Source organism: Arachis hypogaea, chromosome 19 (genome assembly GCF_003086295.3).
Source record: "Arachis hypogaea cultivar Tifrunner chromosome 19, arahy.Tifrunner.gnm2.J5K5, whole genome shotgun sequence".
NCBI lineage: Eukaryota > Viridiplantae > Streptophyta > Magnoliopsida > Fabales > Fabaceae > Arachis > Arachis hypogaea.
The window spans coordinates 54528351-54544804 of record NC_092054.1 but is presented as its reverse complement, the minus strand read 5'-3'; the positions used below and the strand labels follow the sequence as shown (position 1 = coordinate 54544804).

Here is a 16454-nt window from a genome sequence, read left to right as displayed (position 1 = left end):
TAAAAACATACTAAAAACAATGCCAAAAAGCGTATAAATTATCCGCTCATCACAACACCAAACTTAAATTCTTGCTTGTCCCCAAGCAACTGAAGATCAAATAGGATAAAAAGAAGAGAATATACAACGAATTCCAAAAACATCTATGAAGATCAGTATTAATTAGATGAGCAGGAATTTTAGCTTTTTGCTTCTGAACAGTTTTGGCATCTCACTTTATTCCTTGAAGTTCAGAATGATTGGCATCTATAGAAACTCAGAATCCAGATAGTGTTGTTGATTCTCCTAGTTAAGTATGTTGATTCTTGAACACAGCTACTTTATGAGTCTTGGCCGTGGCCCTAACCATTTTGTTTTCCAGTATTACCACCGGATACATAAATGCCACAGACACATAACTGTGTGAACCTTTTCAGATTGTGACTCAGCTTTTCTAGAGTCCCCAATTAGAGGTGTCCAGGGTTCTTAAGCACACTCTTCTTTTTGCTTTGGACCTCGACTTTAACCGCTCAGTCTCAAGTTTTCACTTGACACCTTCACGCCACAAGCACATGGTTAGGGACAGCTTGGTTGAGCCGCTTAGGCCAGGATTTTATTCCTGTGGGCCCTCCTATCCACTGATGCTCAAAGCCTTGGATCCTTTTTATCACCCTTGCCTTTTGGTTTAAAGGGGTATTAGCTTTTTCTGCTTGCTTTTCTTTTTTCTTTCTTTTTTTCTTTTTTTTTCTCTTTTTTTTCGCATATATCCTTTTTCTGCAAGCTTTTCATTGCTTTTTCTTGCTTTAAGAATCAATTTTATGATTTTTCAGATTATCAAATAACATTTCTCCTTTTCCCATCATTCTTTCAAGAGCCAACAATTTTAACATTCATAAACAATCAAATTCAAAAATATGTACTGTTTAAGCATTCATTCAGAAAAACAATAGTATTGCCACCACATCAAAATAATTAAATTGTTTTAAAATTTGAAATTCATGCACTTCTTTTTCTTTTTCAATTAAAAACATTTTTCATTTAAGAAAGGTGATGGATTCATTTTCAGAGCTTTAAGGCATAGACACTTAGACACTAATGATCATATAATAAAGACACAAACATAAATAAACATAAAGCACAATTTTTGAAAAATAGAAAATAAAGAACAAGGAAATTAAAGAACGGGTCTACCTTAGTGATGACGGCTTGTTCTTCCTCTTGAAGATCTTATGGAGTGCTTGAGCTCCTCAATGTCTCTTCCTTGCCTTTGTTGCTCCTCTCTCATGGTTCTTTGGTCTTTTCTAATTTCATGGAGGAGGATGGAATGCTCTTGGTGCTCCACCCTTAGTTGTCCCATATTGGAACTTAATTCTCCTAGGGAGGTGTTGATTTGCTCCCAATAGTTTTGTGGAGGAAAATGCATCCCTTGAGGCATCTCAGTGATTTCATGATGAGGAGTTTCCTCATGCTCTTATCCATGAGTGGGATCTCTTGTTTGCTCCATCCTTTTCTTAGTGATGGGCTTGTCCTCATCAATGAGGATGTCTTCCTCTATGTTAATTCCAGCTGAATTGCAGAAGTGACAAATGAGATAAGGGAAGGCTAACCTTGCCACAGTAGAGGACTTGTCCGCCACTTTGTAGAGTTCTTGGGATATAACCTCATGCCTTCTTAGTTGAACCGGCTTCCCTCTTGAATCTCTCTTCCATTGAGCGCCCTCTTCACAGATATCCATGAGGACTTGGTCTAACCTTTGATCAAAGTTAACCTTTCTAGTGTGTGGGTGTGCATCTCTTTGCATCATAGGCAAATTGAATGCCAACCTTACATTTTCCGGACTAAAATCCAAGTATTTCCCTCGGACCATTGTAAGCCAATTCTTAGGGTCCGGGTTCACACTTTGATCATGGTTCTTGGTTTCTTGGTTATCCATGTATTGGCATAGAACTCTTGAACCATTAAGATTCTGACTTGTTGAATGGGGTTGGTGAGAACTTCCCAACCTCTTCTTCGAATCTCATGTCGGATCTCCGGATATTCGCCCTTTTTGAGCTTAAAAAGGACCTCGGGGATCACCTTCTTCTTGGCCACAACTTTATAGAAGTGGTCTTGATGCACCCTTGAGAGGAATCCCTCCATCTTCCATGACTCGGAGGTGGAAGCTTTTGCCTTCCCTTTCCTCTTTCTAGAGGTTTCTCCGGCCTTTGGTGCCATAAATGGTTATGGAAAAACAAAAAGCTTTAGCTTTTTCCACACCAAACTTAGAAGGTTTGCTCGTCCTCGAGCAAAAGAAGAAAGAAGAGAGTAGAAGAAGAAGAAATAGAGGAGATGGAGTGGGCTTTATGTTTCGGCCAAGGGGGATAGGTAGTGTGTATGTTGCGTGAAAATGAAGGAGTGAAGATAGGTTTATATAAGAATGGAGAGGGGGTATGGTTCAGCCATTATGGGTGGGTTTGGATGGGAAAGTGGGTTGAATTTGAATGGTGAGGTAGGTGGGGTTTTATGAAGGATGGATGTGAGTGGTGAAGAGAATGGTGAGATTTGATAGTGAGGGGTTTTGGGGGAAGAGGTATTGAGGTGATTGGTGAATGGGTGAAGAAGAGAGAGAGAGGTGGGGTAGGTGGGGATCCTGTGTGGTCTACAGATCCTGAGGTGTCAAGGATTTCTCATCCCTGCACCATGTGGCGTGCAAAACGCCCCTTGCTGCCAATCCTGGCGTTAAACGCCAGGCTGCTGCCCATTTTTGGCGTTTAACGCCAGCTTCTTGCCCATTCCTGGTGTTAAACGCCAGTCTGGTGCCCATTTCTGGCGTTAAACGCCCATAATAGTGCCAGACTAGGCGTTTAACGCCCATTCTGCTACCCTTACTGGTGTTTAAACGCCCGTAAGTTTCTCCTCCAGGGTGTCTACTTTTCATTCTATTTTTCCTTCTATTTTTGCTTTTTCAATTGTTTTTGTGACTTCACATGATCATCAACCTATAGAAAACATAAAATAACAAAAGAAAATAGAAATTTAATATAGATAAGTAAAAATTGGGTTGCCTCCCAACAAGCGCTTCTTTAATGTCAATAGCTTGACAGTGGCTCTCATGGAGCCTCACAGATATTTAGAGTAATGTTGGAACCTCCCAACACCAAACTTAGAGTTTGAATGTGGGGTTTCAACACCAAACTTAAAGTTTGGTTGTGGCCTCCCAACACCAAACTTAGAGTTTGACTGTGGGGGCTCTGTTTGACTCTGTATTGAGAGAAGCTCTTCATGCTTCCTCTCCATGGTTACAGAGGGATATCCTTGAGCTTTAAACACAAGGGAGTCTTCATTCACTTGAATGATCAATTCTCCTCTGTTAACATCAATCACAGCTTTTGCTATGGCTAGGAAGGGTCTGCCAAGGATGATGGATTCATCCATACACTTCCCAGTCTCTAGAATTATGAAATCAGCAGGGATGTAATGGTCTTCAACCTTTACTAAGACATTCTCTACAAGTCCATAAGCTTGTTTCTTTGAATTGTTTTCCATCTCTAGTGAGATTCTAGCAGCTTGTACCTCAATGATCCCTAGCTTCTCCATTACAGAGAGAGGCATAAGGTTTATGCTTGACCCCAAGTCACACAGAGCCTTCTTAAAGGTCATGGTGCCTATGGTACAAGGGATTAAGAATTTTCCAGGGTCTTGTCTTTTCAGAGGTAATTTCTGCCTAGTCAAGTCATCCAGTTCTTTAATGAGCAATGGAGGTTCATCCTCCCAAGTCTCATTACCAAACAACTTGGCATTTAGCTTCATGATTGCTCCAAGGTACTTAGCAACTTGCTTTTCAGTAACATCTTCATCCTCTTCAGAGGAAGAATACTCATCAGAGCTCATGAATGGCAAAAGTAAATTCAATGGAATCTCTATGGTCTCAGTATGAGCCTCAGATTCCCATGGTTCCTCATTAGGGAACTCCATGGAGGCCAGTGGACGTCCATTGAGGTCTTTCTCAATGGAGATCACTGCCTCTTCCTCCTCTCCAGGTTCGGCCGTGTGGGTTGTGGTTATGGCCTTGCACTCTCTTTTTGGATTCTCTTCTGTATTGCTTGGGAGAGTACTAGGAGGGAGTTCAGTAATTATCTTACTCAGCTGACCTACTTGTGCTTCCAAATTTCTAATGGAGGACCTTGTTTCAGTCATGAAACTTTGAGTGGTTTTGATTAGATCAGAGACAATGGTTGCTAAGTCAGAGTGGCTTTGCTTAGAATTTTCTGTTTGTTGCTGAGAAGATGATGGAAAAGGCTTGCTATTGCTAAACCTGTTTCTTCCACCATTATTGTTGTTGAAACCTTGTTGAGGTCTCTGTTGATCCTTCCATGAGAGATTTGGATGATTTCTCCATGAAGGGTTATAGGTGTTTCCATAGGTTTCTCCCATGTAATTCACCTCTTTCATTGCTGGGTTCTCAGGATCATAAGCTTCTTCTTCAGAGGAAGCTTCCTTAGTACTGCCTGTTGCTGCTTGCATTCCAGACAGACTCTGAGAAATCATATTGACTTGTTGGGTCAATATTTTATTCTGAGCCAATATGGCATTCAGAGTATCAACCTCAAGAACTCCTTTCTTCTGAGCTATCCCATTATTCACAGGATTCTTTTCAGAAGTGTACATGAATTGGTTATTTGCAACCATTTCAATGAGTTCCTGAGCTTCTGCAGGCGTCTTCTTCAGATGAAGAGAACCTCCAGCAGAGCTATCCAATGACATTTTGGATAGTTCAGACAAACCATCATAGAAAATACCTATGATGCTCCATTCAGAAAGCATGTCAGAAGGACATCTTCTGATCAATTGCTTGTATCTTTCCCAAGCTTCACAGAGGGATTCTCCTTCCTTTTGTCTGAAGGTTTGGACTTCCACTCTAAGCTTGCTCAATTTTTGAGGTGGAAAGAACTTTGCCAAGAAGGCATTGACTAGCTTTTCCCAAGAGTTCAGGCTTTCTTTAGGTTGTGAATCCAACCATGTTCTAGCTCTGTCTCTTACAGCAAAAGGAAAAAGCATAAGTCTGTAGACTTCAGGGTCAACCCCATTGGTCTTGACAGTGTCACATATTTGCAAGAATTCAGCTAAGAACTGATGAGGATCTTCCAATGGAAGTCCATGAAACTTGCAATTCTGTTGCATTAGAGAAACTAATTAAGGCTTAAGCTCAAAGTTGTTTGCTCCAATGGCAGGGATTGAGATGCGTCTCCCATAGAAGTCGGGAGTAGGTGCAGTAAAGTCACCAAGCACCTTCCTTGCATTGTTGGCATTGTTGTTTTCGGCTGCCATGGTTTCTTCTTCCTTGAAAAGCTCTGTTAGGCCCTCTAAAGAGAATTGTGCTTTAGCTTCTCTTAGCTTTCTCTTCAAGGTCCTTTCAGGTTCAGGATCAGCTTGAACAAGTATGCCTTTATCTTTGTTCCTGCTCATATGAAAGAGAGAAGAACAAGAAAGTAGGGAATCCTCTATGTCAGAGTATAGAGATTCTTTAAGGTGTCAGAGGAAAAGAAGAATAGAAGGAGGAGGTAGATGGAAGAGAATTCGAACATATAAAGAAGGAGGGAGTTCGAATTATACCTTGAGGAGGAGTGTTAGTCCTTTAAATAGAAGGATGTGAGAAGAGGGGAAGAATTTTCGAAAATAAATTAAAAAGATTTTGAAATAATTAAAAGAAATTTGAAAATTTGATTGAGATTTTTAAAAATTAAGATTGAGAAAGAAATTAAGTGATTTTTGAAAAAGATTTTGAAATTAGAAATTAAAAAGATATGATTGAAAATTAATTTTGAAAAAGATGTGATTGAAAAGATATGATTGAGAAGATATGATTGAAAATCAGACTAAAAAGAGAAAGTTTTAAAATTAAAGTTGATTACTTGACTAACAAGAAATTAGAAGATATGATTCTAGAATTAAAACTTTTGATCCTTTCTTAATAGGCAAGTAACAACTTGAAAATTTTGAATTAAATCACTAATTATAACAAGGATTTTCGAAAATAAAAAAATGGAAAGAAATTGATTTTGAAGAGATATGATTGAAAAGATATGATTTGAAAAAGATTTGATTTTGAAAAATTATGAAGATTTGAAAAAAATTTGAATTAAAAACAAAATCTTCCCTTTAGTGTCCTTCTGGCGTTAAACGCCCAGAATGGCATCCATTCTGGCGTTTAACGCCCAAAATGCTACCCTTTTGGGTGTTAAACGCCCAGCCAGGTACCTTGGCTGGCGTTTAAATGCCAGTTTTCCTTCTTCACTGGGTGTTTTGAACGCCCAGCTTTTTCTGTTTGATTCCTCTGCTGAATGTTCTGAATCTTCAATTCTCTATATTATTGACTTGAAAAGACATAGTTTTGAAAATATTTTTGAGTTTTTGATGATGAGAAACAATAAAAATGTAACTAAGATCAAATAAACAATGCATGCAAGACACCAAACTTAGAAATTTTGTATTAGAGACTCTAACAAATTGAGAATGCATAAGAAAAACAACAAAACACACATAACAAGAGAATTTAAAGATCAGAGCAATGAAATTATCAAGAACAACTTGAAGATCAATGAATAACAATATGTATAAATTCGAAAAATGCAAGAAGAAGAAAGTCATACAATTGACACCAAACTTAAAAATTGATACTAGACTCAAACAAGAAACATAAAATATTTTTTATTTTTATGATTTTATAAAAAAAATTTTTTGTGATTTTTCGAAAATTATATGAAAAAGAAAATAAAGGGATTCAAAACTTTTAATAAGAATTCCAAGAATCATGCAATGTTAGTCTAAAGCTTCAGTCTAAAAAGATTAGACATGTTTGGCCAAGCTTCAACAGGACATTACATTCAGCAGCTAAATTGATGAGAATCAATCAGCTTTTGTGATGATAAGAACATCACCTTGAAACTCTAGAATCCATTCTTAAAAATTCTGAAAAGTACCTAATCTAAGCAACAAGATGAACCGTCAGTTATCCAAACTTGAACAATCCTCGGCAACGGCGCCAAAAACTTGGTGCACGAAATTGTGATCATCAACAATGGCGCCAAAGGACTTGGAGCTCTTAAACGTGAATCACACTTTGTCACAATTCCACACAACTAACCAGCAAGTGCACTGGGTCGTCCAAGTAATACCTTACGTGAGTAAGGGTCGATCCCACGGAGACTGTCGGCTTGAAGCAAGCTATGGTCACCTTGTAAATCTCAGTCAGGCTAATTCAGATGGTGATGGAGAATTGATAATTAAAAGATAAACAAAACATAAAATAAAGATAGAGATACTTATGTAATTCTTTGGTTGGAATTTCAGATAAGCGTATGAAGATGCTTTGTTCCTCCTGAACCTCTGCTTTCCTATTGCCTTCTTCCAATCATTCATACTCCTTTCCATGGCAAGCTTTATGTTGGGCATCACCGTTGTCAATGGCTACTTCCGGTCCTCTCAGTGAAAATGTTCCAAATGCGCTGTCACCGCACGGCTAATCATCTGTCGATTCTCGATCATGTTGGAATAGGATCCATTGATCCTTTTGCGTCTGTCACACGCCCAACAATTGCGAGTTTGAAGCTCGTCACAGTCATACCTTCCCAGATCCTACTCAGAATACCACAAACAAGGTTTAGACGTTCCGGATCTCAGGAATGGCCGCCAATAATTCTAGCCTATACCACGAAGGTTCCAATCTGAGATTAGAAACCCAAGAGATACACATTCAAGCTTGTTTGCATGTAGAAACGAAGTGGTTGTCAGTCACGCGTTCATAGGTGAGAATGGTGATGAGTGTCACATAATCATCACATTCATCATGTTCTTGGGTGCGAATGAATATCATGGAGAAGAAATATACTTGAGTTGAATAGAAAAACAATAGTACTTTGTATTAATTCATGAAGAACAGTAGAGCTCCACACCTTAATCTATGGTGTGTAAAAACTCCACCGTGAAAATACAAAAGAACAAGAGGGTCTAGGCATGGCCGTGAGGCCATCCCCAAACGTGAAAAGGTCTATCAAAGTATGAAAATACAATAGCAAAAGGTCCTATTTATAGAGAACTAGTAGCCTAGGGTTTACAGAAATAAGTAATTAATGCAGAAATCTTCTTCCGGGCCCACTTAGTGTGTGCTTGGGCTGAGCATTGAAGCTTCCATGTGTAGAGACTTTTCTTAGAGTTAAACACCAGCTTTTGTGCCAGTTTGGGCGTTTAACTCCAGCTTTTGTGCCAGTTTTGGAGTTAAACGCCAGAATTCTTGAGCTGACTTGGAACGCCTATTTGGGCCATCAAATCTCGGGCAAATTATGGACTATCATATATTGCTGGAAAGTTTAGGATGTCTACTTTCCAACGCAATTGAAAGCACGCCAATTGGGCTTCTGTAGCTCCAGAAAATCCACTTTGAGTGCAGGGAGGTCAGAATCCAACGGCATCTGCAGTCCTTTTTCAGCCTCTGAATCAGATTTTTGCTCAGGTCCCTCAATTTCAGCCAGAAAATACCTGAAATCACAGAAAAACATACAAACTCATAGTAAAGTCCAGAAGAGTGATTTTTATTTAAAAACTAATAAAAATATAATAAAAACTAATTAAAATATACTAAAAACAATGCCAAAAAGCGTATAAATTATCCGCTCATCAGTCACATAGAGCCTTTTTAAAGGTCATGGTGCCTATGATGCAAGGTATTAAGAACTTTCCGGGATCCGGTTTCTTCTGAAGTAATTTCTGTTGAACTAAAGCATTCAGTTCATTAATGAGCAATGGAGGTTCATCCTCCCAAGTCTCATTACCAAATAACTTGGCATTCAGCTTCATGATTGCTCCTAGATACTGAGCAGCTTTCTCTTCAGTAATATCTTCATCCTCTTCAGAGGAAGAATACTCATCAGAGCTCATGAATGGCAACAGTAAGTTCAGTAGAATCTCTATGGTCTTTGTATGAGCCTTAGATTCCTTTGGTTCCTCAATAGGGAACTCCTTAGTGGCCAGTGAACGTCCATTGAGGTCTTTCTCACTGGAATTCACTGCCTTTCCCTCTTCTACAGGTTCGGCCATGATGGACATGTTGATGGCCTTGCACTCTCTCTTTGGATTCTCTTCTGTATTACTTGGGAGAGTACTAAGAGGAGTTTCAGTCACTCTTTTACTTAGTTGACCCACTTGTGCCTCTAATTTCTGATGGAGGACCTTGTTTCAGTCATGAAATTGAGAGTGGTCTTAGATAGATCAGAGACTATGGTTGATAAGTCAGAGAGGCTCTGCTTAGAATTCTCTGTCTGTTGCTCAGAAGATGATGGAAAAGGCTTGCTATTGCCAAACCTATTTCTCCCACCATTATTATTATTAAAGCCTTGATTAGGCTTCTGCTGATCCTTCCATGAAAAAATTAGATGATTTCTCCATGAAGGATTATAGGTGTTTCCATAGGATTCTCCCATGTAATTCACCTCTTCCATTACAGGATTCTCAGGGTCATAAGCTTCTTCTTCAGAGGAAGCTTCTTTAGCACTGCCGGATGCAGCTTGCATTCCAGTCAGACTCTGAGAAATCATATTGACTTGCTGAGTCAATATTTTATTCTGAGCCAATATTGCGTTCAGAGTCAATCTCAAGAACTCCTTTCTTCTTAGTTGTCCCATTATTCACAGGATTTCTTTCAGAAGTGTACATGAACTGGTTATTTGCAACCATTTCAATGAGTTCATAGGCTTCTGCAGGTGTCTTCTTCAGATGAAGGGATCCACCAGCAGAGTGGTCCAATGACATCTTGGACAATTCAGACAGACCATCATAGAATATACATAGGATGCTCCATTCTTAAAGCATGTCAGAAGGACACCTTCTGATCAATTGCTTGTATCTTTCCCAAGCTTCATAGAGGGATTCACCTTCCTTTTGTCTAAAGGTTTGGACTTCCACTCTGATGAGCGGATAATTTATACGCTTTTTGACATTGTTTTTAGTATGTTTTTAGTAGGATCTAGTTACTTTTAGGGATGTTTTCATTAGTTTTTATGTTAAATTCACATTTCTGGACTTTACTATGAGTTTGTGTGTTTTTCTGTGATTTCAGGTATTTTTTGGCTGAAATTGAGGGACTTGAGCAAAAATCAGATTCAGAGGTTGAAGAAGGACTGCTGATGCTGTTGGATTCTGACCTCCCTGCACTCAAAGTGGATTTTCTGGAGCTACAGAACTCGAAATGGCGCGCTTCCAATTGCGTTGGAGAGTATACATCCAGGGCTTTCCAGAAATATATAATAGTCTATACTTTGGCCAAGAATAGATGACGTAAACTGGCATTCAACGCCAGCTTTCTGCCCAAATCTGGCGTCTAGCGCCAGAAAAGGATCCAAAACCAGAGTTGAACGCCCAAACTGGCACAAATGCTGGCGTTCAACTCCAAGAAGGACCTCTACACGTGCAACACTCAAGCTCAGCCCAAGCACACACCAAGTAGGCCCCGGAAGTGGATTTATACATCAATTACTTACTCATGTAAACCCTAGTAGCTAGTTTATTATAAATAGGACCTTTTACTATTGTATTAGACATCTTTTGAACCATCTTTGAATCTTGAGAATCTTTGGACGCCTGGTTCTTAGATCAGAGGGGATGGCCATTCGGCCATGCCTGGACCTTTCACTTATGTATTTTTAACGGTAGAGTTTCTACACTCCATAGATTAAGGTGTGGAGCTCTGCTGTTCCTCAAAGATTAATGCAAAGTACTACTGTTTTCTATTCAATTCATCTTACTTCGCTTCTAAGATATTCATTCGTACTTCAATCTGAATGAGATGAACGTGACAATCATCATCATTCCCTATGAACGCGTGCCTGACAACCACTTCCGTTCTACCTTCGACTGAATGAATATCTCTTAGATCTCTTAATCAGAATCTTCGTGGCGTAAGCTAGAATGATGGCGGCATTCAAGAGAATCCGGAAAGTCTAAACCTTGTCTATGGTATTCCGAGTAGGATTCAATGAATGAATGACTGTGACGAGCTCCAAACTCGCGATTGCTGGGCGTTAGTGACAGATGCAAAAGGATAGTAAATCCTATTCCAGCATGATCGAGAACCGACAGATGAATAGCCGTGCCGTGACAGGGTGCGTTGACCATTTTCACTGAGAGGATAAGATGAAGCCATTGACAAGGGTGATGCCTCTAGACGATTAGCCGTGCCGTGACAGGGCATTGAATCATTTTCCCGAGAGATGACCGAAAGTAGCCATTGACAGTGGTGATGTATCACATAAAGCCAGCCATGGAAAGGAGTAAGACTGATTGGATGAAGATAGCAGGAAAGCAGAGGTTCAGAGGAACGAAAGCATCTCCATTCGCTTATCTGAAATTCCTACCAATGAATTACATAAGTATTTCTATCCCTATTTTATTATATTAAATTCGAAAACACCATTATCAATTTATATCCGCCTAACTGAGATTTGCAAGGTGACCATAGCTTGCTTCATACCAACAATCTCCGTGGGATTCGACCCTTACTCACGTAAGGTATTACTTGGACGACCCAGTGCACTTGCTGGTCAGTTACACAGAGTTGTGAACCATGGTTTTGGCATCATGTTTTTGGCGCCATTTCCAGGGAAAGAAAGAGCAATGAACTTTACATAATTAAAGTGTAATCACGATTCCGCGTACCAAGTTTTTGGCGCCGTTGCCGGGGATTGTTCGAGTTTGGACAACTAACGGTTCATCTTGTTGCTCAGATTAGGTAATTTTCTTTTTGTTTTCCTTTCAAAAATTTTTCAAAAAAATCTTTCAAAATTTTCTCCTTTGTTTTCGAAGAAGAAAATATAATGTTTTCAAAAATAAATTATTCTATGGCTTCAAAATTTTTAAAGAATGAATTCTAGTGTTTCATGAAGCATGTGAAGCCTGGTTGGCTGTAAAGCCATGTCTAAATTCTTTTGGACTGAGGCTTCCAAACCATCAGCATAGAGGCAAGTTACTTCGATAAGTAATGAGCAGTATATTCTCTTATGTTACATGCTGAAGCTTGGCTGGCCATTGGCCATGTCTAGTGTTTTGGACTGGAGCTTTCATTGAAAGCTTGGCTGGCTAGTGAGCCATGTCTAATTCCTGGACCGAAGCTTTAGACTAACATGGCAAGATTCCTGGAATTCATGTTAAAAATTTTGGAATCCTTATTTTTCTTTTTCATATAATTTTCGAAAAAAAATCCAAAAAAATTAGAAAATCATAAAAATCAAAAATATTTTTCTGTTTCTTGTTTGAGTCTTGAGTCATATCATAAGTTTGGTGTCACTTGCATATGCATCTTGCATTTTTCGAAAATCTCATGCATTCGTGGTGTTCTTCATGATCTTCAAGTTGTTCTTGGTAAGTCTTCTTGTTTGATCTTGATGATTTTTTGTTTTGTGTCTTTTCATGTTTATCATATGCATTCTTGAATTCTTAGTGTCTAAGCATTAAAGAATTCTAAGTTTGGTGTCTTGCATATTTTCTTTGCATTAAAAATTTTTCAAAATTGTGTCTATGATGTTCATCTTGACATTCATAGTGTTCTTGGTGTTCATCTTGACATTCATAGCATTCTTGCATGCATCACATGTTTTGATCTAAAAATTTCATGCATTGCATCTTTTTAGTGTTTTTCTCTTGCATCATAAAAATTCAAAAAAAAAAATAAAAAAAATATATCTTTCCCTTTTTCTCTCATCAAATTCAAAAATTTGAGTTGACTTTTTTAAAAATTTTCAAAATCAAGTTGTTTCTTATGAGTCAAATCAAATTTTCAATTTGAAAATCTTATCTTTTTCAAAATCTTTTTCAAACTTCTTAGTTATTTTCGAAAATTCAAAAAAATATTTTTCAAAAATATTTTTCTTAATTTTATATCATAATTTTCGAAAATAACAATAACAATTAATGTTTTGATTCAAAAATTTTAAGTTTGTTACTTACTTGTTAAGAAAGATTCAAACTTTAAGTTCTAGAATCATATCTTGTGATTTCTTATGAATCAAGTCATTAATTGAGATTTTAAAAATCAAATATTTTTCAAAACTAATTTCTAAAATATCTTCTTATCTTACCTTTTTCAAAAAGTTGGTTTCAAAATATCTTATCTAACCTCCTAACTTCTTATCTTTTCAAAATTTGTTTCAACTAACTAACTAACTTTTTTTTTGTTTCTTAACTTTTTCAAAACTACCTAACTAACTCCCTCTCTCTAATTTTCGAAAATATCTTCCCTCTTTTTCAAAAATTTCTTTTTAATTAACTAATTATTCTTATTTTTATTTTTGATTTTAAAAAATTTTTTGAAAAACACTAACATTTTTCAAAAAACCATTTTCGAAAATCACTAACTCTTTTTCAAAAATATTTTTCGAAAATTCTCCCTCTCCCATCTTATTCTATTTATTTATTCATCTACTAACATCTCATCTCACATCTCAACCCTCCTCACAGTTGTGTTTCTTCCATTATATTACATTCTTTGTCTACCCCTCTTCTTCTACTCACACAGGGATCTCTATACTATGGTATAAAGGATCCATAATATTATTATTATTTTTTTCTGTGCCCTCTTCTTTGTCATATGAGCAGGAGCAAGGACAAGAATATTCTTGTTGAAGCAGATCCAGAACCTGAAAGGACTCTGAAGAGAAAATTAAGAGAAGCTAAATTACAACAATCCAGAGATAACCTTTCAGAAATTTTCGAACAGGAAGAGGAGATGGTAGCCGAAAATAATAATAATGTAAGGAAGATGCTTGGTGACTTTACTGCACCTAATTCCAATTTACATGGAAGAAGCATCTCCATTCCTGCCATTGGAGCAAACAACTTTGAGCTGAAACCTCAATTAGTTTCTCTGATGTAGCAGAACTGCAAGTTTCATGGACTTCCATCTGAAGATCCTTTTCAGTTCTTAACTGAATTCTTGCAGATATGTGATACTGTTAAGACTAATGGAGTAGATCCTGAAGTCTACAGGCTCATGCTTTTCCCTTTTGCTATAAGAGACAAAGCTAGATTATGGTTGGATTCTCAACCCAAAAACAGCCTGAACTCTTGGGATAAGCTGGTCACGGCTTTCTTAGCCAAGTACTTTCCTCCTCAAAAGCTGAGCAAGCTTAGAGCTGATGTTCAAACCTTCAGACAGAAAGAAGGTGAATCCCTCTATGAAGCTTGGGAAAGATACAAACAGTTGACTAAAAAGTGTCCTTCTGATATGCTTTCAGAATGGACCATCCTGGATATATTCTATGATGGTTTATCTGAGCTATCAAAGATGTCACTGGACACTTCTGCAGGTGGATCCATTCACCTAAAGAAAATACCTGCAGAAGCTCAAGAACTCATTGACATGGTTGCTAATAACCAGTTCATGTACACTTCTGAAAGGAATCCTGTGAGTAATGGGACGCCTATGAAGAAGGGAGTTCTTGAAGTTGATACTCTGAATGCCATATTGGTTCAGAATAAAATATTAACTCAGAAAGTCAATATGATCTCTCAGAGTCTGCATGGAATGCAAGCTGCATCCAACAGTACTCAAGAGGCATCTTCTGAAGAAGAAGCTTATGATCCTGAAGACCCTGCAATAGCAGAGGTAAATTATTTAGGTGAACCTTATGGAAACACCTATAACTCATCATGGAGAAATCATCCAAATTTCTCATGGAAGGATCAAAAGCCTCAACAAGGCTTTAATAATGGTGGAAGAAACAGGTTTAGCAATAATAAACCTTTTCCATCATCCACTCAGCAACAGACAGAGAACTCTGAATAAAATACTTCTAATTTGGCAAACTTAGTCTCTGATCTGTCTAAGGCTACTGTAAGTTTCATGAATGAAACAAGATCTTCCATTAGAAATTTGGAAGCACAAGTGGGCCAGCTGAGTAAAAGGATCACTGAAATCCCTCCCAGTACTCTCCCAAACAATACAGAAGAGAACCCAAAAGGAGAGTGCAAGGCCATTGACATAAGCACCATGGCCGAACCTACAAGGGGAGTGGAGGACGCAAATCCCAAGGAGGAAGACCTCCTGGGACGTCCAGTGATCAATAAGGAGCTTCCCTCTGAGGAACCAAAGGACTTTGAGGCTCATCTAGAGACCATAGAGATTCCATTGAACCTCCTTATGCCCTTCATGAGCTCTGATGAGTATTCCTCTTCTGAAGAAAATGAGGATGTTACTGAAGAGCAAACTGCCAAGTTTCTTGGTGCAATCATGAAGCTGAATGCCAAATTATTTGGCATTGATACTTGGGAAGTTGAACCTCCCTTGTTCATCAATGAACTAAGTGATCTGGATCAACTGACATTGCCTCAGAAGAGACACGATCCTGGAAAGTTCATAATACCTTGTACTATAGGCACCATGATCTTTAAGGCTCTGTGTGACCTTGGTTCAGGGATAAACCTCATGCCCCTCTCTGTAATAGAGAAACTGGGAATCTATGGGGTGCAAGCTGCTAAAATCTCATTAGAGATGGCAAACAATTCAAGAAAACAGGCATATAGACAAGTAGAGGACGTATTAGTAAAGGTTGAAGGCCTTTACATCCCTGCTGATTTCATAGTCCTGGATACTGGAAAGGAAGAGGATGAATCCATCATCCTAGGAAGACCTTTCCTGGCCACAGCAAGAGCTGTGATTGATGTTGACAGAAGTGAAATAGTCCTTCAATGGAATGAGGACTCCCTTGTGTTTAAAACTCAAGGATCTCCCTCTGCAACCATGGAGAGGAAGCAGAAAAAGCTTCTCTCAAAGCAGAGTCAACCAGAGCCCCCACAGTCAAACTCTAAGTTTGGTGTTGGGAGGCCACAACCAAACTCTAAGTTTGGTGTTGAACTCCCATATCCAAACTCTAAGTTTGGTGTTGGAGAGTCTCAACAAAGCTCTGCACATCTGTGAGGCTCCATGAGAGCCCACTGTCAAGCTATTGACATTAAAGAAGCGCTTGTTGGGAGGCAACCCAATTTTTATTTATCTAACTATATTTTTCTTAGTTATATGTCTTTATAGGTTCATGATCATGTGGAGTCACAAAATAAATATAAAAATTGAAAACGGAATCAAAAACAGCAGAAGAAAAATCACACCCTGGAGGAGCATCTGCCTGGCGTTCAACGCCAGAACAGAGCATGGTTCTGGCGCTGAACGCCCAAAATGGGCAGCTTCTGGGCGCTGAACGCCAGAACAGGCATGGTTCTGGCGTTCAACGCCAGAAATGGCACACAAATGGGTGTTGAACGCCCAAAATGGCCACCAACCTGGCGCTGAATGCCCAGAGTTGTGTGCTAAGGCATTTTTACATGCCTAATGGGTGCAGGGATATAAATCCTTGAACACCTCAGGATCCACTCAGGATCTGTGGACCCCACAGGATCCACTTAGGATCTGTGGACCCCACATGATCCCCACCTACCTCCACTCACTTCTTCTCACC

The 16454-nt window shown here is 38.6% G+C and overlaps 2 non-coding genes across 2 annotated transcripts; one reads left to right on the top strand and one right to left on the bottom strand.

Moving 5' to 3' along the window:
* Positions 1–4776: 4776 nt before the first annotated feature.
* Positions 4777–4884, top strand: LOC112781358 (small nucleolar RNA R71). Its single transcript, XR_003192139.1, has one exon. It is a non-coding gene; the product is annotated as a small nucleolar RNA R71 (small nucleolar RNA).
* Positions 4885–14125: 9241 nt separating this feature from the next.
* Positions 14126–14233, bottom strand: LOC112780217 (small nucleolar RNA R71). Its single transcript, XR_003191069.1, has one exon. It is a non-coding gene; the product is annotated as a small nucleolar RNA R71 (small nucleolar RNA).
* Between the last annotated feature and the right edge of the window lie 2221 nt (positions 14234–16454).